The sequence below is a fragment of the Mesoplodon densirostris genome, chromosome 4 (assembly GCF_025265405.1).
Source record: "Mesoplodon densirostris isolate mMesDen1 chromosome 4, mMesDen1 primary haplotype, whole genome shotgun sequence".
NCBI classification, from domain to species: Eukaryota; Metazoa; Chordata; class Mammalia; order Artiodactyla; family Ziphiidae; genus Mesoplodon; species Mesoplodon densirostris.
The window spans coordinates 112,380,153-112,403,613 of NC_082664.1; the positions used below are offsets into that span (position 1 = coordinate 112,380,153).

At 53.1% G+C, this 23,461-nt stretch overlaps 8 non-coding genes across 8 annotated transcripts; all 8 read right to left on the bottom strand.

Moving 5' to 3' along the window:
• Positions 1–2,443: 2,443 nt before the first annotated feature.
• On the bottom strand, positions 2,444–2,534 carry LOC132489868 (small nucleolar RNA SNORD116). The gene has a single exon (XR_009532236.1). It is a non-coding gene; the product is annotated as a small nucleolar RNA SNORD116 (small nucleolar RNA).
• Positions 2,535–6,085: 3,551 nt separating this feature from the next.
• On the bottom strand, positions 6,086–6,177 carry LOC132489524 (small nucleolar RNA SNORD116). Its single transcript, XR_009531932.1, has one exon. It is a non-coding gene; the product is annotated as a small nucleolar RNA SNORD116 (small nucleolar RNA).
• Positions 6,178–8,694: 2,517 nt separating this feature from the next.
• On the bottom strand, positions 8,695–8,786 carry LOC132489569 (small nucleolar RNA SNORD116). Its single transcript, XR_009531974.1, has one exon. It is a non-coding gene; the product is annotated as a small nucleolar RNA SNORD116 (small nucleolar RNA).
• Positions 8,787–11,231: 2,445 nt separating this feature from the next.
• Positions 11,232–11,323, bottom strand: LOC132489577 (small nucleolar RNA SNORD116). Its single transcript, XR_009531982.1, has one exon. It is a non-coding gene; the product is annotated as a small nucleolar RNA SNORD116 (small nucleolar RNA).
• Positions 11,324–13,759: 2,436 nt separating this feature from the next.
• Positions 13,760–13,851, bottom strand: LOC132489564 (small nucleolar RNA SNORD116). Its single transcript, XR_009531969.1, has one exon. It is a non-coding gene; the product is annotated as a small nucleolar RNA SNORD116 (small nucleolar RNA).
• A 2,304-nt stretch (positions 13,852–16,155) lies between these two features.
• Positions 16,156–16,248, bottom strand: LOC132489579 (small nucleolar RNA SNORD116). The gene has a single exon (XR_009531984.1). It is a non-coding gene; the product is annotated as a small nucleolar RNA SNORD116 (small nucleolar RNA).
• A 2,725-nt stretch (positions 16,249–18,973) lies between these two features.
• Positions 18,974–19,066, bottom strand: LOC132489562 (small nucleolar RNA SNORD116). The gene has a single exon (XR_009531967.1). It is a non-coding gene; the product is annotated as a small nucleolar RNA SNORD116 (small nucleolar RNA).
• Positions 19,067–21,749: 2,683 nt separating this feature from the next.
• LOC132489522 (small nucleolar RNA SNORD116) lies at positions 21,750–21,842 on the bottom strand. The gene has a single exon (XR_009531930.1). It is a non-coding gene; the product is annotated as a small nucleolar RNA SNORD116 (small nucleolar RNA).
• Between the last annotated feature and the right edge of the window lie 1,619 nt (positions 21,843–23,461).

Genomic DNA, 23,461 nt, shown 5'->3' on the forward strand with positions numbered 1-23,461 from the left:
AGGCAAAGTTGAAGATTCCACGACAGCATGGCCAGCGAGCTGCGTCATGTCAGCATAAGGAAGTGGCCAGGGCCGAGATATGGGGCAGGAAATGGAGCCAGTTCTCAGGGCATCGAAGCTTGTGTTCCCCGAGAAAAGGTCAGAAGGTGAGAGTGTACCCCGGTGCCCAAGTTTCTGTGGCCAAACCTCTACGTTTTAGCAAAAAAGTGCTGCTTACCGCAACAAGGGTTAAACCAGGATCCTCATGGAATGCACGCCAAGACCCCTCCGAGACTCCTTCGCCTGGCCTGGCCTTTCCTTGCCACACCATCCTCACTTCACCGGGTATCACAGATTATACAGATGGCACCAGGGTGCTGCTGGCATTTGTTCCCTGGCATTCCACCTGGCTCGGGAAGAGACAACACACGCATGCTTGAGGAGGGTGCACGGGCGCACAGAGGGAAAGGGCGATACAGCCCAGAAATGTGAGCTATATCTCCCCTCAGCATTTCATTTGCAGCCCTTCTTGTCTGTGTGTCCACAGCCAAAAGTGAATGCATAATGGCACAGATGCATTCAGAGCGCATGGGCATCAGCATAAAGAGTACTGCCGTTCATCAACCCCCTGGTACTGGCTTTGCAATCCCCCTCCTGAGCCAGCTACCCGCCGACAAACCATAAGGATGTCATCCTGAACCGCTGAGACACCCTGAGGGGAACTCAGCGTGAGAGCTATTGCCCTCTGGAAAACAAAACCACTTTTGGCACATACGCATCCACACAATGGACACACCCTCAAGGGGAAATGTGGTCCCTGAGATCTTCCACAAGGGAATGGCCCTTGGACAAATTTGACGACCTCCATCAAAAGCAGGTCGTAGGGACCCATGACAAAGGGCACCTGAGGAACCCCTGGACTGCACAAGGGAGATTCACCAGTAGGAGTACTTCCTGGCCTGCTGCCAAGACAGAAAACCTACCCTTCACCCCCACAAAAAGCTAATGACATGGGAATCATTCTGATGCCCAAAGTGGTGTGGCAAACCCTTGCAGTCTAATGGCATGGGAGCCATTCCGATTTCCAAAGTGGCAGGGCAAACTCTTGCAGCAATTGGGAAACTTGCAGTGGTGTCTTGCACTTTCGCATTCTGGGCCCGTAAGTGAAGTGATGTCGGAGAAACTGTGAGGCCCATGTCCTCTAGCATCAATGTGTTACCCATAGCTGTGAAAAGAGAGAACCCAGCCAACAGCCTAGACACTTGAACAGGTATGACTTGTCCCTCCTGTGGCCAGGCACACCAAATACCACAGTTTTGAGGCACCAGCGGTTGGTAGGAAAAATGACCACCACACCACACATCCTCTCCTGCCCTTAAATCTGTAGCCATTCCTTGGAATCTGACTCCCTTGTTTCTGCATTGATGTGGCCAATGACCTCTGAGTAGAGCTCCACTCCTTAGGGAATGCTATGTGGGCCGGGTGAAGAAATGATGTTGGGCTGTCCGGAGGAACACATTCACATCTTCAACACAGCTTGAACGTGGCCAGAAGGGACAAGACACTCCACGGCCTCCAAATTGGCCCCCAGGAGAAGACACCATACTGTGCCAGGAAGGCAACTATTCGCTGGCACAGGGACCCACCATGAAGCAAATTGACAAAGGAGAGGAAAAAGGTGAACAGTCACGAAGATGTTCTCGTGTTCCCTCCCTACATGTGCCTCCAAACGCTCCTGAGGGAAACCCAAATGTGTTCCGAGAACCCCATGGCCACTGTTGATCTATCCACCAACCAGTAAACCTGTGGGCTTAGCCAGCCATCTCACGTGTATTTTTCACTTGCCTTGCCTTTCTCTCTCCAACAGGATTCCAACGTTTAATGGCAAGATGACAGAGCCACCCCTCACCCACAAAGTTTGATTTTGCTGGGAATTGACTAAGGCATTTTTCAGCCCCTTGGCCAAAATCCCGGGGGCAGCCATCAGCTTGGCCAAAATCCTGGGGGCAGTGGTGCATTTGATTTCTCCAATCTTCAGGAGAAACTTAAACTGCATCTCGTTTCCCAAGCAGAACCTGACAAAGAAGGGTGCCCTAGGCCAGGAATACTGCCATGACCCTGAAAAACCTTCTGTTTTTTGAGGGCACAGGGCAACATCCAGCCAGCGGGGGAGGCCTGTAGAACTCAAGTGCAGGTGACAGGACCACCAATTGCTCACACTTCCTCTCCTATCCACATGCTGAACCGTGGCAGGGGACAGCAGTCCTGGCTAGACCAAGGAACCCAGAGACGGCACGCTGTCACTAGCCTTCCCACATAGATTGGCATCCCAGGCTCCTTTCCCAATGGCTCTTCTCCCCATGAGACGGCCACAACCCTCAACTTGAACAAAGTTGCTGTGGACACACACAGCAGCAAATGCAATGTGAACCTCTCCCTACTTTCCTTTTGGGAGCCACGTGCTGGACCTCAGTTCAATGAGGAGACAGTAGGGCTTTCTCACTCATTTTGTTCAGATTTCCAAGGAATGCATTTTTGGGAGTCATCGTTGATCCAAGCACATGCTCAAACGTTGGACATGCAAAGTTGCAGATCCCACCACAGGACGGCCAGCGAGCTGAATCATGTCAGCATATGGAAGTGGCCAGAGCCTAGTTATGGGGCAGGAAATGCAGCCAGTTCTCATGGCATCGAAGCTCGTGTTCCAAGAAAAGTCCAGAAGGTGAGTGTGTAGCCCTGGTGCACAAGTTCCCGTGGCCCAACCTCTAGGTTTTAGCAAAGAAGTGCCGCTTACCCCAACAAGGGTTAAACCAGGATCTTAATGGCATGCACACCAACCTCCCTCTGAGACTCCTTCGTCTGGCCTCGCCTTGCCACACCGTCCTCACTTCACCAGATACCACGGATTATACAGATGTCCCCAGGCTGCTGCTGGCATTCGTTCCCTGGCATTCCACCTGTCTTGGGGTGAGAGAACACATGCATACTTGAGGAGGGTGCATGGGCGCACAGAGGGAAAAGGCGATACAGCCCAGCAATGTGCGCTATATCTCCCCTCAGCATTTCATTTGCTGCCCATCTTGTCTGTGTGTCCACAGCCATTTGTGAATGCATCGTGATTCAGATGCCTTCAGAGCGCACGGCCATCAGGACAAAGAGCACTACCGTCCACCAATCCCCTGGTATGGGCCTTGCAATTCCCCTCCTGAGCCACCTACCCACAGCATAAGGATGTCATCCTGAACTGCTGAGACACCCTCAGGGGAACTGGGATTACTCAGTGTAAGCTCCACTGCCTTCTAGGGAACAAAACTACTCTTGGCATATACACTTCCACACAGTGGACTCACAGTCAAGGGGAAATGTGGTCCCTGAGATCTTCCACAAGGGAATGGCCCTTGGATAAGTGTGACAACCTCTATCAAAAGCGGCTTGTAGAGACCCTTGACAAAGGGCACTTGAGGAAAGCCTGGACTGCACAAGTGAGATTCACGAGCATGCATACTTCCTGGCCTGCTGCCAAAACAGACGACCTACCCTTGGCCCCCACACCAAGGTAATGGCATGAGAACCATTCCGATGCCCAAGGTGGCAGTGCAAACCCTTGCAGCCTAATGGCATGGGAACCATTCCAATTCCCAAAGTTGCAGGGCAAACCCTTGCAGCAATTGGGTAACTTGCTGTGGTGCCTTGCAGTTTCACACTCTGGGCCTGTCAGTGACGGGACCCTAGGGTGTAGCACCATTGCACAATTTTCTGTGGCCGAACCTCTAAGTTTTAGCCAATAAGCGCTGCTTACGGCAACAAGGGTTAAATCAGGATCCTCATGGAATGCACACCAACACCCCTCCGAGCCTCCTTCGCCTGGCTTTGCCTTGCTGCACCATCCTCACTTCACTGGATGTCACGGATTATACGGATGGCTCCAGGCTGCTGCTGGCATTCATTCCCTGGCATTCCACCTGGCTCGGGGAGAGAGAACACGTGCAGGCTTGAGGAGGGTGATACTGCCCAGCGATGTGCACTATATCTCCCCTCAGCATTTCATTTGCTGCCCATCTTGTCTGTGTGTCCACAGGCAAAAGTGAATGCATCGTGGTGCAGATGCGGTCAGAGCACACGGGCGTCAGCACAAAGAGCACTGCCGTCCATCAACCCCCTGGTACGGGCCTTGCAATTCCCCTCCTGAGCCACGTACCCGCCATCGCAGCATAAGGATGTCATCCTGAACTGTGGAGACACACTCAGGGGAACTGGGATAACTCAGCGTAAGAGCCACTGCCCTATGGTAACAAAACCAGTTTTGGCACATACGCATCAACACAATGGACACACCCTCAAGGGGAATGTGGTGCCTGAGATCTTCCACAAGGGAACGGCCCTTGGACAAATGTGACGACCTCCATCAAAAGCAGCTCATAGGGACCCGTGACAAAAGGCACCCGAGGAACCCCTAGACTGCACAAGGGAGATTCACCAGTAGGTATACTTCCTGGCCTGCTGCCAAGACAGATGACCTACCCTTGGCCCACACACAAAGCTAATGGCATGGGAACAATTCCGATGCCCAAAGTGGTGGGGCAAACCCTTTCATTGGCATCCGACTCCCTTGTTTCCGCATGGTTGTGCCCAGTGACCTCCGGGTAGAGCGGAGCCTACCGGATGCCCAAAGTGGCAGGGCAAACCCTTGCAGCAATTAGGTAACTTGCAGTGGTTCCTTGAACTTTCCCATTCTGGGCCCATCAGTGACGTTACCTCAGAGAAACCATGAGGCCCAGGTCCTGTAGAACCAATGTGTTACCCACAGCCGTACAACAAGAGAACCCAGCCAACAGCCTAGACACTTGAACCTGTATGACTTGTCTGGCCTGTGGCCAGGCACACCGGATACCACAGTCTCGACGCACAAACGGGTAGCAGGAAAAATGACCCCTGCACCACACATCCGCTCCTGCCCTTAAACCTGTGGTCTTTCCTTGGCAGCAGACTCCCTTGTTTCCCCATGGTGCTGCACAATGGCCTCCGGGTGGAGCACAAATCCTCAGGGAATGCTATAGGGGCCGGGTGTAGAAATGATGCTGGGCTGTCCCGAGGAACACTTGCACATCTTCAGCACAGGGGGAACGTGGCCAGAGAGGGACAAGACACCCCACTGCCTCCAAATTGGCTCCCAGGAGAAGACACCATACTGCGCCATGAAGGCAACCATTCGCTGGCACAGGGACCCGCCATGAAGCAAATCAACAAAGGAGAGGAAAAAGGCGTAGAGTCCAAAAAGTTGCTCTCATGTTCCGTCCCTACACGTGCCTCCAAATGCTCCTGAGGGAATCCCAAAAGTGTTCTGGGAACCCTATGGCCACCGTCGATCCATCATCCACCAGTAAACCTGTGGGCTTAGCCAGCCATATCACGTGTCTTTTTCGCTCGCCTTGCCTTTCTCTCTCCACCGGGATTCCAATGGGTCACCCCAAGATTCCAGAGCCACCCATCACCTACAAAGCTTGATCTCCCCGGGAATTGACTAAGGCAATTTCCAGCCCCTTCAGACAGCACGCACAAGCAGGAAACAAACCGAGGAGGAGCCATCAGCTTGGCCACACTCCCGGGGACAGTGGCCCATTTGATTTCTCCCCTCATCAAAAGAAACCTAAACTGCATCTCGTTTCCAAAGCAGAACATGACAAAGAAGGCTGCCTTATGCCAGGAATCCTGCCCTGACCCCAAACATACAGTCTTCTGTTTCTATGAAGGCACAGGCAATGACATGTGGGGTCATTCTTTGAGGGGACAAGGCAACAACCAGCTGGTGGGGGACGCCTGTAGATCTCAAGTGCAGGCGACTGGACCACCAAAGGCTCACGCTTCCTCTCCTACCTGCATGCTGAACCGTGGCAGGGGACAGCAGTCCTGGCTAGAAAATAGAACCCAGAAATGGCATGCTGTCCCTAGCCTTCCCACCTGGACTGGCATCCCAGGCTCCTTTCCCAATGGCTCTTCTCCCCATGAGATGGCCACAACCCTCAACTTGAATAATGTGGCTGTGGACACCCACGGCTGCAAATGCAACGTGAACCTCTCCCTAATTTCCTTTTGGAAGCCACGTGCTGGACCTCAGTTCCAATGAGGAGACAGTAGCGCTTTCTCACTCATTTTTTTCAGATTTCTAAGGAATGCATTTGTGGGAGTCATCATCGATCTAAGCACATGCTCAAATGCTGGACGTGCAAAGTTTCAGATTCCAGCACAGGATGGCCAGCAAGCTGAATCATGTCAGCAAACGAAAGTGGCCAGAGCTGAGCCATGGGACAGGAAATGCAGCCAGTTCTCAGGACATCGAAGCTTGTTTTCCCCTAGTAAAGACCAGAAGGTGAGGGTGTAGCCGTGTTGCACAAGTTCCCGTGGCCAAACCTCTAGGTTTTAGCAAAGAAGTGCCGCTTACCTCAACAAGGGTTAAAGCAGGATCCTCATGGAATGCATGCCAACACCCCTCCGAGCCTCCTTTGCCTGGCCTCACCTTGCTGTACCGTCCTCACTTCACTGGATATCTCGGATTATACGGATGGCCCCAGGCTGCTGCTGGCATTCCTTCCCTGGCCTTCTACCTGGCTCAGGATGAGAGAACACCCTGCATGCTTCAGGAGGGTGCACAGGCACACCGAGGGAAAGGGCGATACCACCCAGCGATGCGTGCTCTATCTTCCCTCAACCTTTCATTTTCTGCCCATCCTGCCTGTGTGTCCGCAGCCCAATGTGAAAGCATCGGGCCACAGACGCCTTCAGAGCATGCGGCCATCAGGTCAAAGTGCACCTCTATCCAACAACCCCCTGGTCTCGGGCCCTGCAATTCCTCTCTTGAGCACTCTCTCCTCCATCACAACAAAAGAATGTCTTCCTGAACCCCTGAGACATCCTCAGGGCAATTGAACCTCCTTAGCCTAAGATCCACTGTCCTCTAGGGCAGCAAACCCGCCCTTGGCACATATGCTTCCTCACAATGGACTCGCCTTCAGGGGAAATGTGGTCCCTGAGATTGCCCACAAGGGAAGGTACCTTGGCCGAGTATGACAACATCCATCAAAAGCAGCGCGTAGGAACCCGTGACAAACTACACCTGAGGAACCCCTGGACTGACAAAGGGCGACTCACCAGCAGGCATATTTCCTGGCTCCCAGCCAAGCCAGAGAACCCTTCCTTGGACCACATGCAAAGCTAATGTCATGGGAGCCATTTCGATTCCCAAAATGGCGGGGCAAATGCTTGCAGCCTAATGGCATGGGAGCCATTCCAATGACCAAAGTGGCGGGGCAAACCCTTGCAGCAACTGGGTAACTTATCATGGCACCTTGCACTTTTGCACTTTTGATGGCACCTTGCACTTTCACACTCCTCTCTTCAATGAGGAGAACTCAGAGAAACCGTGAGACCCACGTCCTCCAGAACCAACGTGTCACCCACAACAGTACAACAAGAGAATGCAGCCAACATCCAGACACTTGAACCGGCATGACTTCTCTGGCCTGAGGCCAGGCACACCAGAGACCACAGGCTCAGTACAGCAGCGGGTAGCAGGACCAAATTACCCCCGCACCACACATCCTCTGCTGCCCTTAAACCTGTAGGCTTTCCTTGCAGCCGACTCCCTTGTTTCCACATGGTTGAACCTAATGACCTCCGGGAAGAGCTCAAAACCTCAGGGAACGCTATGTGGCTTGGTGTAGAAATTATGCTGTGGTGTCCTGAGGAACAACTTCACATCTTCAACACAGGGGGAACGTGGTCAGATAGGGACAAAACACCGCATGGTCTAATCGGCCCCCATGAGACGACAGCATACTGTGCTGTGAAGGCAACCATTTGCTGGTACAGAGACAAGCCATGAAGCAAATCTACAATGGAGAGGAAAAGCGTGGGATGGTCCATGAATGTGCACCCATACTCCTTTCATACACATACATCCAAACTGTCCTGAAGGAATCCCAAGGTGTTCCAGGAACCCTGTGGCCACCATCGATCTATCCACCCACCAGTAAACCTGTGGGCTTTGCCAGCCATCTCACGTGTATTTCCTGCTTGCCTTTCCTTTCTCCTTCAACCAGGATCGAAATGTCTGAAGGCAAGGTGCCAGAGCCACCCCTCACCAAAGAAGTTTTATTTTCCTGGGAATTGCCTAAGGCATATTCAAGTCCAACTGCACACAATACACAAGCAGATCACAACTGCGGAGGAACCATCAGCTTGGCTCAACTCCCGGGGACAGTGGCTCATTTGATTTCACCTCTCATCATGAGAAACCTAATCTGCAACCTGTCTCCCAAGCAGAACATGACAAGGAAGACTGACCTAGGCCAGGACTTCTGCTCTGACCCTGAGCACAGAGACTTCTGTTTCCTTGAGGGCACAACGCCATGAATAGGGGGTGGGGGAGGACATTAGAACTCAGGGGCAGGCCAGACCCCCACCAAGGGCTAATGCTTCCTCTTCTGAATGCATGCTAAACTGGGGCAGGAGACAGCAGACCTTGATAGACTCAGTTGCCCATAGACCACTAATTGCCCTAAGCCTTCCCAGGTGAATGGGCATAACAGGCTCCTCTCCAAATGGCCCTTTTCCCAGAGAAGGCCGCCACTCTCTACTTGAACAATGTGGCTGTGTATCCCCCACAGTAGGTAAATGCAACTTGACCTCTCCCTACTCTTCTTTTGGGAGCTACGTGCTGGACATCAGTTCTGATGAGGAGATGGTAGGGATTGCTCATTCATTTTGTTCATATTTCCAAGGAATTCATTTTTGGGAGTCATCATTGATCCAAGCACGTGCTCAAAGCCTGGATATGCAAAGTCACAGCCTCCACCATGGGACAGCCAGTGAGCTCAATCATGTCAGCAGTCAGGAGCATCCAGAATCGAGCCATAGGGCAGGAAGTCCAGCCAAGTCTCAGGGCATTGGAGCTCGGGTGCTCCGGGAAGAGCCCAGAAGGTAATGGTGTACTCTTGCTGCACAATATCCTGTGGACAAACATCTAGGTTTCTGCAAAGAAGTTCTGCTTACTGCCACAAGGTTTCCACCAGGAACCTCAAGGACTTCACGCCAACACCCCTCTGAGACTCCTTTGCCTCGCCTTTCCTTGTCGCAATGTCTGCTATTCGCCAGGTATTACAGACTATACAGAGGGCCAAATGCTGCTGGTGGCATTCGTTCTCTGGCAATGCACCTGGTTTGGGGTGAGCAAACACATGCACGTTTGAGGATGGTGCACGGGTGCACAGAGGGAATGGGCGATACCACCCAGAGATGTGAGCTCTATCTCACCTCAGCATTTCATTTGCTGTCCATCTTTTCTGTGTGTTCGCAGCCAAACGAGAATACATTGTGATGTAGACACCTTCAGAGCATGCAGTCATCAGCACAAAGAGCGCCGCTGTCCATCAACCCCCTGATACGGGCCCTGCAATTCCCCTCCTGAACGACCTCCCCACCAACACAGCATAAGGATGTCATCCTGAACCCCTGAGACACTCTCAGGGGAAGTGGGCCCCCTCAGCCTAAGAGCCACTGTCCTCCAGGTGAACACACCCACTCTTGGCATATACGCTTCCTCACAATGGACTCGCCCTCAAGGAGAAATGTGGTCCCTGAGATCTTCCACAAGTGAATGGCCCTTCACCGAATGTTATGACCTCCATCAAATGCGGCTCATAGAGACCTGTGACAAAGGGCACCTGAGGAATCCCTGGACTGACCAAGGGTGACTCACCAGCAGGCATACTTCCTGGCCTCCTGCCAAGCCAGAGGACCTTCCCTTTGACCACACGCACAGCTAAAGGCATCGGAGCCATTCCAATGCCCAAAATTGTGGTGCAAACCCTTGCAGCAACTGGGTAACTTGCCGTGGGTCCTTGCAATTTTGCAGTCTCAGCCCGTCAGTGAAATGACCTCGGAGGACCCGTGAGACCCAGGTCCCCCAGCACCAAAATGCACCCACAGCTGTGAAACAAGAGAACTCAGCCAACAGCATGGACACTTGAACAGGCATGACATCTGTGGCCTGAGGCCAGGCATGCCAGAGACCTCAGGCTCGCTGCACCAGCTGGTGGTGGGACCAAATGACCCCCGCACCACACATCCTCTGCTGCCCTGAAACCTGTAGCCTTTCCTTGGCAGCCGATTCCCTTGTTTCTGCATGTTTGTGCCCAATTACCTCCGGGAAGAGCTCAAATCCTCAGGGAACACTAAGTGGGCCGGGTATAAAAACGATGCTGGGTTGTCCTGAGGAACACCTTCACATCTTCAACACAGGGGGAACGTGGCCAGACAGGGACAAAACAGCGTACGGCCTCCAAATCGGCCCCCATGAGAAGACACCATACTGTGCCACGAAGGTAACCATTTGTCGGCACAGGGACAATCCATGAAGCAAATCAACAAAGGAGAGGAAAACAGTGATATGGTCCTTGAACATGCACCCTTATTCCTTCCCTGCACATGCCTCCAAACGCTCCTGAATGCATCACAAAGGCCTTCTGGGAACCTTATGCCCACCGTGATCTATCCACCCACCAGTCTACCTGAGGGATTAGCCAAGAAACTCATATGCACTTCCCGCTCACCTTGCCCTTCTCTCTCCACCTGCATAAAAACATCTCACGGCAAGGTGCAAGAGCAACCCCTCACCACAGAAGCTTGATTTCCCAGGGAATTGCCTAAGGCATTTTCCAGCACCCCAGCTCACTAACATATAAGGGGGACACAACCTGAGGAGGAGCCATCAGCTTGTCCCAACTTCCGGGGACAGTGGCCCATTTGATTTCCCCCGATCAACAGGAGACACCTACCCTGCATCACATCTCCCAAGCAGACCATGACAAAGAAGCCTGGCCTATGCTAGGACTCCTACTCTGACACTGAGTGTAGAGACACCTGTTTCCTTGAGGAAACAAAGCAATGACCGGGGGGTGGGGAAAGCCTGTAGAACTCAATGGCAGGCCCGAGGCCTGCCACAAGCTCACACTTCCTCTGTCACCCACATGCTCAACTGCGACAGGGGACAGCAATCCTGGCTAGACTCAAGCATACCAAGATGGCATGCTGTCCCTAGCCTTCTCACATGGATGGGTATCCCAGGCACCTTTCCCAATGGCTCTTCTCCCCACAAGAAGCTTGCCACCCTCAACTTGAACAACGTTGCTGCAGATGCCCATGGTAGCAAATGTAACATGAACCTTTCTCTACTTTCCCTTTGGGAGCCACGTGCTGGACGTCAATTCCAATGAGGAGACGGTAGGGATTGCTGAGTCATTTTGTTCAGATTTCCAAGGAATGCCTTTGTGGGAGACTTCACTTATGCAAGCATCTGCTCAAAGGCTGCATGTGCAAGGTCACAGCCTCCACCGTGGGTTGGCCAGCAAGCTCAATCATGTCAGCATTTGGGAGCGCCCAGAGCCAACCACATGGCAGGAAGTGCAGCCTAGTCTCAGGGCATCAGAGCTCATGTGCCACAGGAAAATCTCAGAAGTTGAATGTGTAGCCCCAGTGCACAAGTCCCCTTTGCCAAACATCTAGGTTTTTGCATATAAGTGCTGCTTACCACCATGAAGTTTCCACCACTAACCTCACGGACTGCACACCAACATGCCTCCGAGACTACATCTTTTGCCAGGCTGCCACACCGTTCTCACCTCACAGGATATCACGGAATATGCTGAGCGTCTCACACTGTTGTTGGAATTTGTTCACAGCATTCAACCTGGCTCAGCATGAGAGAACACATGCACTCTTGAGGATGGTGCACGGGCGCACAAAGGGAAAGGGTGATACCACCCTGGGATGTGTGCCCTATCTCGCCTCTGTATTTCATTTGCTGCCCAGCTTTTCTGTGTGTCAGCAGCCAAATGAGAATGCATTGGGGAGAGGATGCCTAGAGAGCATGTGGCCATGAGGAAAAGAGTGCCGCTATCCATCAACCCCCTGGGTTTGGGCCCTGCAATTCCCCTCCTGAGCGCCCTCCCCACCGACACAGCATAATGATGTCATCCTGAACCCGAGACACCCTCGGGGAACTGGGGACGCTCAGCAGAAGAGCCACTGAACTCCAGGGAGACACACCCACTCTTGGTACATATGCTTCTTCACAATGGACTCGCTCTCAAGGGGAAAATCCATCCCTGTGATCTTCCACAAGGGAATGGCCCTTGCCCGAAAATGATGACCTCCATCAAAAGCGGCTCCTCGGCCCAGTGACAAAGGGCACCTGAGTCACCCCTGGACTGACCAAGAGGGACTCACCAGCTGACATGCTTCCTGGCCTCTTGCCAAGCCAGAGGCACTTCACTTGGATCACATGCAAAGCTATTACATTGGAGCCATTCCGATGCCCAAAGTTGTGGGGCAAGACCCTTGCTACAACTGGGTAACGTGCCATGGTGCCTTGCACTTTCGCACTCTGGGCCCATCAGTGACATGACCTCGGAGAAGCGATGAGACCCAGGTCCTCCAGCACCAACTTGTCACCCACAGTCGCGTGAAGAGAGAACCCAGTCAACAGCCTGGACCCCTGAACCGGCATGACGTCTCTGTCTTGAGGCCAGGCACACCAGAGACCACAGCCTCGCGGCTCCAGTGGGTGGCAGGACAAAATGACCCCCGTGCCACACAGCCTCTCCTGCCCTTAAACCTGTAGCCTTTCCTTGGCAGCCGACTCCCTTGTTTCCACATGGTTGTGCCCAAAGACCTCCAGGAAGAGCTCCAATCCTCAGGGAACGCTATGTGGGTCGGGTGTAGAAATGTTGCTGGGCTCTCCTGAGGAACACCTTCACATCTTCAACACAGGGGTAACGTGGCCAGACAGAGACAAAAACCCCCATGGCCTCCAAATTGTCCCCCTTTCGAACACCACATACTGTGCCACAAAGGCAACCATTCACTGGCACGGGGATCATTCAGGAAGCAAACTGACCAAGGAGAGGCATAGGACAGGATGGTCCATGAATGTCCACACATAATCCTTCTTTACACGTGCCTCCACACATAACTGAAGGCATCCCAAAGGAGTTCTGGGAACCCTATGGCCACCGTCAATCTATTCAGCCACCAGTCTACCAGAGGGATTAGCCAAGCAACTCATGTGTATTTCCCACTCACCTTGCCTTTCTCTCTCCACCCCCATGCAAACGCCTCATGGCAAGGTACCAGAGCAAGCCCTCGGCACAGAAGTTTGATTTCCCCGGGAATTGCCTAAAGCATTGTCCTGCCCCCCAGCCCACAAACACACAAGGAGGATACAACCCAAGGAGGAGCCATCACCTTGGTCCAAGCTCTGGGGACAGTGGCCCATTTGATTTCCCTCCATCATCAGGAGAAACCTACCCTGTATCCCATCTCTGAAGCAGAATATGACAAAGAAGCCTGGTCTAGGCCAGGACTCCTGCTCTGACCCTGAGTGTAGAGACATCTGTTTCCTTGAGGGAGCAAAGTAATGACAGGGGGTCTGGGAGACCTGTAGAACTCAGTGGTAGGGCAGAGGCCCACCAGTGGCTCCCACTTCCTCTGCCACCCACACACTTACCTTTGGCAGGGGACAGCAGTCCTGGCAAGACTCAGGCGCTCAGAGATGGCATGCTGTCTGAGCCTTCCCACATGGATGGGCATCCCAGGCTCCTTTCCCAGTGGCTCTTCTCCCCACGAGAATGCCACCACCCTCAACATGAGCAAGGTGTCTGTGGACGCCCAGTGCAGCAAATGCAACATGAACATCTCCCTACTTTCCCTTTGGGAGGCAAGTGCTGGACTTGAGTTCTGATGAGGAGATGGTAGGGATTGCTCACTCATTTTGTTCAGATTTTCAAGGAATGCATTTGTGGGAGTAATCATCGATCCAAGCACCTGCTCAAAGGCTGGATGTGCAAAGTCGCAGCCTCCACCATGGGACGGCCAGCTAGCTCAATCTTGTCAGCCTTCGGGAGCACCCAGAGCCGAGACGCGGGGCAGGAATTGCAGCCAATCTCAGAGCATCGGAACTTGTGTTGCCTGGGAAAACCCCAGAAGATTATGGTGCAGCCCCGATGCAAAAGTACCATGGGCAGGGCCTCCCTGGTGGCGCAAGTGGTTGAGAGTCCGCCTGCCGATGCAGGGGATACGGGTTCATGCCCCGGTCTGGGAGGATCCCATATGCCGCGGAGCGGCTGGGCCCGTGAGCCATGGCCGCTGAGCCTGCGCGTCCGGAGCCTGTGCTCCGCAACGGGGGAGGCCACAACAGTGAGAGGCCCGCATACCGCAAAAAAAAAAAAAAAAAAAAAAAAAAAAAAGTACCATGGGCAAACATCTATGTTTTGTAAAGAAGTGCAGTTTACCGCAACGAGGGTTCCACCAGTAACCTCACGGACTGCATGCCAACAAGTGTCTGAAACTCCCTCGCCTCACCTTGCCTTACCTCGCCTTATCGTGTCTTCCTTGATTCGCTGGGTATTACAGAATATGCAGAGGGTCACACGCTGCCCCTGGCCTTTGTTCCCTGGGTCAGAGTGATAGAAAACATGGATGCTTGAGGATGGTACATGGGTCCACAGGTGCATGGAGGGAAAGGGTGATACCACACAGATGTGAGCTCTATGTCACCTCTATGTTTAATTTGCTGCCCTTTTTGCCTGTGTGTCAGCAGCCAAACATGAAAGAATCGGGGCGTGGATGCCTTCAGAGCAGGCGTCCATCAGGACAATGTGCGCTGCATTCCATCAATGCCCTGGTCTTGAGCCTTGTAATTCCCCCTCCTGAGTGTCCTCCCCACCGTCACAGAATAATGATGTCATCATGAACCCCTGAGACACCCTCAAGAGAACTGGGTCCCCTAAGCCTAAGAGCCACTGCCCTCCAGGGAAACACACCCACTCTTGACACATACACTTCCTCACAATGGACTCACGATCAAGGGGAAATGCGGTCCCGGTTACTTTCCAGAAGGGAATGGCCCTTGGCCAAAAGGGATGACCTCCTTCAAAAGCGGCTCACTGGGCCCCTCAACAAAGGGTACCCAAGGCACTCCTGGACTGACCAATGGGACTCACCAACTGCATTCTTCCTGGCCTCCTGCCAAGCCAGAGTGCCTTTACTTGGACCACATGGAAAGCAAATGGCATCAGAGCCATTTCGATGCCCAAAGTTGCGGGACAAGACCCTTGCTGCAACTGGCTTACTTCACATGGCACCTTGCACTTTCGCATGCTGGGCCCATCAGTGCCACAACTTTGGAGAAAGCTTGAGACCCAGGTCCTCCAGAACCAATGTGTCAGCCAGAGCCGCACAATAAGAAAACACAGCCAGCAGCCTGGACCCTTGAACCAGCATGACTTCTCTGGTCTGAGGTCAGGCACCTCGGAGACCACAGGTTCACCCACCAGCGGGTGACAGGACAAAATGATCCCAGTGCCACAAACCTCTCCTGCCCTTAAACCTGAAGGCTCTCCTTGAAAGCCTAATCCCTTGTTTTTGTGTTGCACCCAAAGACCTCCGGGAAGAGATCCAGTCCTCTGGGAACAGTGTGTGGGCTGGGTACAGAAATGACGCTGGGGAGTCCTGAGGAACACCTTCACATTTTCAACATAGGGTGAACATGGCCAGACAGGGTCAAAACACCCCATGGCCTCCAAATCGGCCCTCTTGAGAAGACACCATACTGTGCCACAAAGGCAACCACTAGCTGGCACAGGGACCCGCCATGATGCAAATCAACAAAGGAGAGGCCAAGGGTGGGATGGTTCACGAATGTGCACCCACAATCCTTCCCTATACATGCCTTCAAATGCACCTGAAGGCATCCCAAAGGAGTTCCAGGAACCCTATGCCCACTGTCAGTCTATCTGCCCACCAGTCCACCCATGGGCTTAGCCAACCATGTCACGTTTATTTCCCGCTTGCCTTGCCTTTCTCTTTCTCCCCAGAACAAAACATCTCACGGCAAGATTCCAGAGCCACCCCTCACCACAGAAGCTTGATTAAACTCAGGTGCCCAGAGATGACATGCTCTCCCTAGCCTTCCTCCATGGATGTGAATCCCAGGCTCTTTCCCAATGGCTCTTCTCCCCACAAGAATCCCTCCAACTAAACTTGCACAACGTGACTGCGGATATCCAAGGCAGCAATTGCAACATGACACTCTCCTTACATTCCCTCTGGAAGCCACAGAGTGGACCTCAGTTTCAATAAGGAGATGGTAGGGTGTTCACAATCACTTCCTGTAGATCTTCCAAGAAATGCATATGAGGAAGACATCATTGTTCCGAGCACGTGCTGGGATGCTGCAGAACCCAAAGGGCAGGCCTCTCAACATTAAGATCAGTCAATCTGTATGGGTCTGCAGAGAACCCAGTGACCTCAGAGAGCTCCAGAGCCTGGTGAATCCCCACCACCCAGGCCTCTCAGCATTAAGATCAGTCAATCCACACTTGCAACCACTGGGACCATCCAAGGAAACCTTAATATAGAATGGCACATCTTGGAGTGGGAGAATACCTACTGTCCTAAGTGATCCACAGCCATGCTCGGCACCCTGGGCCGCCCCATTTCTTCTAGGTCTCCTTTGCACCTCCAGTCATCAGACCATGCGAAGGTCTTCTTGTCTTAGCCGACGGCCAGCCTTGCCCAGCAATTGCACCTGAGAAGTGGACAGAAATTACACAGGCTTCAGAATTGGACCGGTGTACTCAGAGAACACTATTCATGCCAACAGCTACCAGGGGATAAGCCCTGTACCTGCTTCCCAAGTACCTCAATTCCGTATGGAGGAATGAATGCATGTCTGACAGCACGACTGAAGGAAGGTAGGCACGTACGTGGGCCCGCGAGTGTGAGGGTGTATGTGTACACATGCACACTTGCACATGTGTGTGACTGTGACTGCGCACAAGGACTCGCTTGCGGGTTTCTGTGTGTGCATCTGTACCCGCGTCTGGACCTCTGTGTGTCCCTGTACCCTTCTGCAAAGGCCTCAAACAGGAAAAGCAACAACTTATAAACAGAGCCATGGCCTCGGGCCCTGCCACAGAATGTTGAAAGACCCCTGCTACCTTCAAGAGGCTGTATGCGAACTTTGACCCCAGGGACTGTTGAAATAAGCAACGGACTCTTGCTCTCCAACAGCACTGTCTTCTGACCAAAGCACATAGACTTAATGAGACCAGCCTGGCCTCCTGGCTGTGGGTGTGACGTTTACATAAACCTGGAGACCCTGCCAGCTACTCTAGTACATCTGATGTGCAGTTGCTGGCCACTCCCAGCACCTCCGGGTAGAAGGGAACCTCCCACGGGTATGCCGACACTGCCCTGTAGCTGGCTACAGGCAAGATGCTGCCCCTCTTCCTCTCAAGGGGTCAAAGGATTTAAGACCATGTGCCACTTAAGGCCAACTACGCCAAATCACTTTCCATGGACCCGCAGGCATGCCGACCATGGGAAGTGTTGGTCTTCAGCCACCATTATGCAGGATTGAACCACACAAGGAAACTAGGCTACCTTCCTGGCCAGTTCCGGCCAGCTAAACAACTGGCAGGATTCGTGGCTCTGGTCCCTGAGGAAATGCTCAGATGTTGGATATCCTTATCCCACATGCCCACCTCCTGCCCACAGGGTGATTGGACACAACAAGAAGGCACAGAAACCATGCTAACATGGGAGACAATGAGCACCATGGAAGACAGACAGCAAGCATGTCGGCTTTGATGAGGTCGACCCCACGCCATACATTCTGTAACCTCTTCACCATCACAGCAACACCAACAAGGACCTCACAGAGATCCAAGGCGCCATCCACGAGGATCACAGAAAGACTTCAGATGGAGGACCTCTGCCACGGGAGGGGAATTTAAACCCTGAAAGAGCACAACTGGCTGTCCATGGCAGTGTGCCTGACATTGCAATATCACCCCCATCTCTGCCACACCCACGGTTTTCCACAGATAAACCTCTGGCCCTGTGAAAGGCTTGCGTGCTACCTGGGCAGGCCATGTCATGCCCTTTGGGAGAAACATTTTCACCTCGCACATTCCATAACCAGGGAACAAAGGGGCCAAAGGGCATGTTTGCATAACTCACTTCCCCCTAGGGGGGCCAGCACCAACTCCTCAGCAAGTGGATCTCTTCTACCCCCTGCAATAAGCCATTTGGGTGTCATTCCTCAGGCAAGGGGTCCCCAGTCAACACAGGTCACCAATCACAACACATCCACTTGGACCACAAAAGCCCTCTCTTCCCTAGGCAGCTGATGGCAACCCTCACGGTTCAGGGACATACTAGGGAAGCTGAGGCGACCACCTACAACCCAATGATGACAGTCCATCCCATGACATCACACAGGACCGGTCCTCATCATGCCTTACTTTCCTGTCCAGGCCATCAGTCACCATGCAGGCTTAAATGCAGCACTCGGACCTCACCCAGCTACACGATGACCCACTTGGTGCCAACACTGTGCTGAGAGTTGCAGTACACGAGCTGACAAGGGCAACACCGAGGCCTAGTCCGTCAGCCCCCTTCCACCGACGCCCAGCCCCAGCCCACCCCCGTCCACTGCTCCAGCCCCACTGGGCATTCAAGAAACTCAATGTGGCAAAGGCAACAACAGGGAGGGCTACATGCCTGGCCTGGGGCTCCAGGCCACAACCAGGGAAGCTTGCTCATTTTGGTTTCCAAACACCCCCCGAAGTGCCACGACCAAAGAGGAAACATGGCCAAAACACACTTCTCCAAGCTGCAAGCTCACTGGGCCTGGACCAGCACACACTACGACACCTAAAACCAGCAAGACAGCCTGCCGCCTTGTAATCCATCATCGGCCTTTTACCAAGAAACTGGGATTCATAGATGACTTGGGTAAGGTGCAGACATGGTCGACCTTCAGACAGGAGCCCCTCAAATGCTGGCACCCTGGGTGGTGTTTTCATGCATGTCAGCAAGGGGATGCTGGCCTCTACTCCCAACTGTACCCTACCCCTGAGGGAGGAAACGTTCTGGACCTCAGTTTCGATGAGGAGACGGTAGAGCGTTCTCACTCATTTTATTCAGATTTTCCAAGGAATGCATACAAGGGTGTCATCCTCAGTCCAAGCACATGGTGAGACAGTGTTCAACACAACAGGGCAGGCCACTTGGCTCTGCAGAGGAGCCATGACCCCGGAGTATTCGAAAAGCCTGGGGAATCCACAGCCCTCAGGGCACTCAGCAAGAGGAACAGGCAATCTACTATTGCAGCCACTGGGCCCGTCTCAGGAAACCCTAATATCCATTGGCACATCTTGGGGTGGTTGATTGCCTACCGTCCTGAGTTACCCACGGCCATGGTCAGCAACATTCCCGCGCCTCACTTTTTCCATTTCTCCTTAGCACCTCCAGTCATCAGACAATGTGAAGGTCTTCTTCCCTATGCCGACGGCAAGGCTTGCCCAGTGACTTCACCAGAGAAGTGGACAGAAACCACACCGTCTTCAGAATTGGACCGGGGTCCTCAGAAAACATGACATGTATGAATATTAACCTGGGTGTGAGGCCTGAACCTGCTTCCCAAGGACCGCTCTCCCTTACCGAGAACAGAATACATGTCTGACAGCACAACTGCAAGAAGTCAGGCACGTACGTTGGCCTGTGTGTGAGACGGTGTTTGTGTGTGTCCACATGTGTGCACGTGACTGTCTGTGACTGCGCACAAGGATGGGATGGCGGGTTTTGGTGAATGCCTCTGAATCAGTGTCTTGGTCTCTGTCTGTCCCTGTGGCCCTCTGCAGAGACGGTGAACAGTAAAGGCCAAAGTTTATACGAAGTGCCCTAGCTTTGGACCCTACCACTGAATGGAGAAAGACCTCTATCACCTTCAAGAGGCCGCATGTGAACTTTGACCCCCAGGGGCTATTGAAATAGGCCACGGACTCCCACAGCCACGCCTTCTGACCAAAGCACAAAGACTGGATGAGACTTGCCTCCCGGCCATGGGTGTGACATATACGTGGACCTGGAGTCTCTGCCAGCTACCAGCAGATCTGATGTGCAATTTGGGTCACTCCCAGCACTTCCAGAAGCAAGGAAACCTCTCCTGGATGGGCCAACACTGACCTGCAGCTGCCTACAGGCAAGATGCAGCCCGGCAGCTCTCAAGGGGCTAATGAACATTGGCACAAGTGTCACTTCTCACCAATTAGGCCAAATCACTTTCCGTGGCCCTGTGGAAATACCCACCACGGGAAGTGGTGGGCTTCAGCAACCAAGACCCAGGTTGGAACCGCAAGGCAGAAACTAGGCCACCTTCCCGACCACGTTTCAGCCAGCTCCCAGACGGCAGGGTTTGTGACCTGGACCCCTGAGGACACACTCAAATGCTCGACAGCCTTGTCCTAAGTGTCCTACTCCTGCCTGCAGGGCGACTCGACCCTACTGGAAGCCACAGACATCATGTGAACACAGGGACACTGAACACCAGGGAAGACAGAGCACAAGCATGTCTGCTTTGATGATGCCCACCGCACCCTATGCATCCTGGCAATTCTCCACTGCCACAGCGACAATACAGAGGAACTCACAGTGATCAAAGGCACTGTCGCTGAGGAGGATAGACAGACGTTCAACAGAAGACCTCTGCCACGTAAGGGGACCTGGAAGCTTCAGAGGGCAGAGTGGCTGTCCACGGCAGTGTACCTGGCATCGCAACAGTGCCCGCATCTCTGCTCTGCCAATGGACTGCTCCAGATAAACCTCTGGCTCTTCGAAAGGCCTGCATGCCACACGAGTTGGCCACATCATGCTCTCCGGCAGAAACAGTTTCACTGTACACTCCCAAACAAGTGAACAAAGTGGCCAAATGGCATGTTCGCATAACTTGCCTACCCCTAAGGAGGCCGGTACAGAAGGCTCAGCATGTCCATCTTATCTACTTCCTGCAAGACACCCTTTGGGCGACATTCCTCCGGCAACGGGATCACAACTCTATGCAGGTTAATTACCTCACTGCATCCTCATGAACTGCCAAAGCCATCCTCTTCATAGGCAGCTGATGTCAGACCATCACGAACATGACACATCCTTGTGAAGCCGAGGCCAGTGCCTGCAACCCAATGATGACAGCCCATGCCACAACATCACACAGGAACTGTCCTCATCATCCCTTACCTTCCTATCCAGGACATCAGCCACCATGCAGGCTTAAATTCAGTACTCGTTCCTCACCCCACTCCACGATGATCCACTTAGCGCCAAAAGTGTGCTGGCAGCTTCAGCAGAGGATCTGACATGGGAGGCACTGAGGCCTAATACATCAGCCCCCTTCCACCACCGCCCAACTCCAGCCCAACCCCGCTCACTGCTCCAGTCCCCCCGGGCACTCAAGAACTGCACCGCGCCAACACAACAACAGGGAAGACCACAGGCCTAGCCTGAGGCTCCAGGCTCAAACCAAGGAAGCTTGCTCATTTTGGCTTCCAGAAGCAACCCATAAAGTGGCATGCACAAACCGTGATACTGGCCAAAACACACGTTTCCAAGCTGCAAGCTCACTGGGCCTACACCAGCACACACTGTGACTCTGAAGACCAGCAGGAGAGACTGCCCCTTTGCATTCCCTCAACGGCCTTTCAGCAGGGACCTGGGATTGATAGATGACCCAGCTTATGTACAGACACGTTCGACCCTCAGACAGGAGCCCCTCCAATGCTGGAGCCCTGGGTGGTGTTTGCATGCATGTCAGCAGGGGATGCTGGCCCTCACTCCTTACTGTCCCCTACCCCCGAGAGAGGAAACGTACTAGACCTCAGTTTCGATGAGGAGACGGTAGAGTGTTCTCACTCATTTTGCTCAGATTTTCCAAGGAATGCATACAAGGGTGTCATCATTGATCTAAGCACAGGCTGGGATGCTGCAGAACACAACCGGGCCGGCTGCAGGGCTCTGCAGAGGAGCCATGACCCAGGAGTACTCCAACAGCCTGGGGAATCCACAGTCCTCAGGCCACTTAGCAAGAGCAACAGTCAATCCACTCTTGCAGCCACTGGGACCGTCTGAGGAAAACCTAATATCCAATGGCACATCTTAGGGTGGATGAATATCTACCATCCTGAGTTATCCATGGCCACGGTCGACAACGTGCGCCTGCCTCAGTTTTTCCAATTTTCCTTAGCACATCCAGTCATCAGATCACGTGAAGGTCTTCTTGTTCTTGCTGACGGGCAGCCTTGCCAAGCAACTGCACTTGAGAAGTGGTCAGAAATCCCCAAGGCTTCAGAAGTGGACAGGGGTCCTCAGAGAATATGATCCATGCAAATATTTACCTGGGCTTGAGCTCTGAACCTGCTTCCCAAGGACCTCTAACCCTTACTGAGAATGGATTGTGTGTCTCACAGCACGACTGCAGGAAGTTAGGCATGTACATTGGCCAGTGTGTGAGATGCTGTATTTGTGTATTCATGCGTGTGTGCATGTGTGACTGTGACTTCACACGAGGACGTGCTTGTGGGTTTCTGTGTGTGCCTCTGAATATGCGTCTTGCTCTCTGTGTGTCCCTGTGGCCCTCTGCAGACGCCTCCAAGAGTAAACGCCACAGTTCATACACAGCACCCTAGTTGGGCCCCCAACTGAAAGGAGAAAGACACCTGTCAGCTTCAAGAGGCCGCATGTGAACTTTGACTCCCAGCGGCTGTTGAAATACACCATGGACTCCTGCTCTCCAACAGCCATCCCTTGTGACCAAAGCACAAAGACTGAACGAGACTGCCTCCTGGCCATGGGTGTCACATCTACATGGACCTGGATATCCTGCCAGCTAGTAACACATCTGATGTGCACTTGGGGCCACTCCCAGCACTTCCAGAAGCAAGGGAACCTCCTATGGGCTGGCCAAAAATGACCTACAGCTGGCCACAAGCCAGATGCAGTGCGGCAGTTCTCAAGGGGATAATGACATTAGCACAAGTGCCACTTCTCGCCAACTAGGCCGAATCACTTTCCGTGGCCCCATGGGAATACCCACCAAGGGAAGTGGTGGGCTTCAGCAACCATGAACCAGGTTGGAACCCGAAGGCAAAAAATAGGCCACCTTCCCGGCCACGTTTTGGCCAGTTCCCAGCCAGTAGGGTTCATGGCCCCGAGCACTGAGGAAATGATCAAACGCTCGACAGCCTCGTCCTAAGTGCCCTTCTCCTGCCCGCACAGTGACTCGAACCTATGGGAAGCCACAGACATCATGCGAACATGGGGACATTGAAAATCAGGGAAGACAAACTGCAAGTATGTCAGCTTTGATGATACACACCCCACCCCATGCATCCTGGCAATTCTCCACTGCCACAGCGACAATACAGAGGAACTCATACATATCAAAGACATTGTCCCCGAGGATGCCTGACAGACTTCCAGCGGAAGATCTCTGCCACACAAGGGGACCTGGAAGCTTGAAAGGGCATGTTGGCTGTCCATGGCAGTGCAATTGGCATCGCAACAGTGCCCTGATCTCTGCCCCACC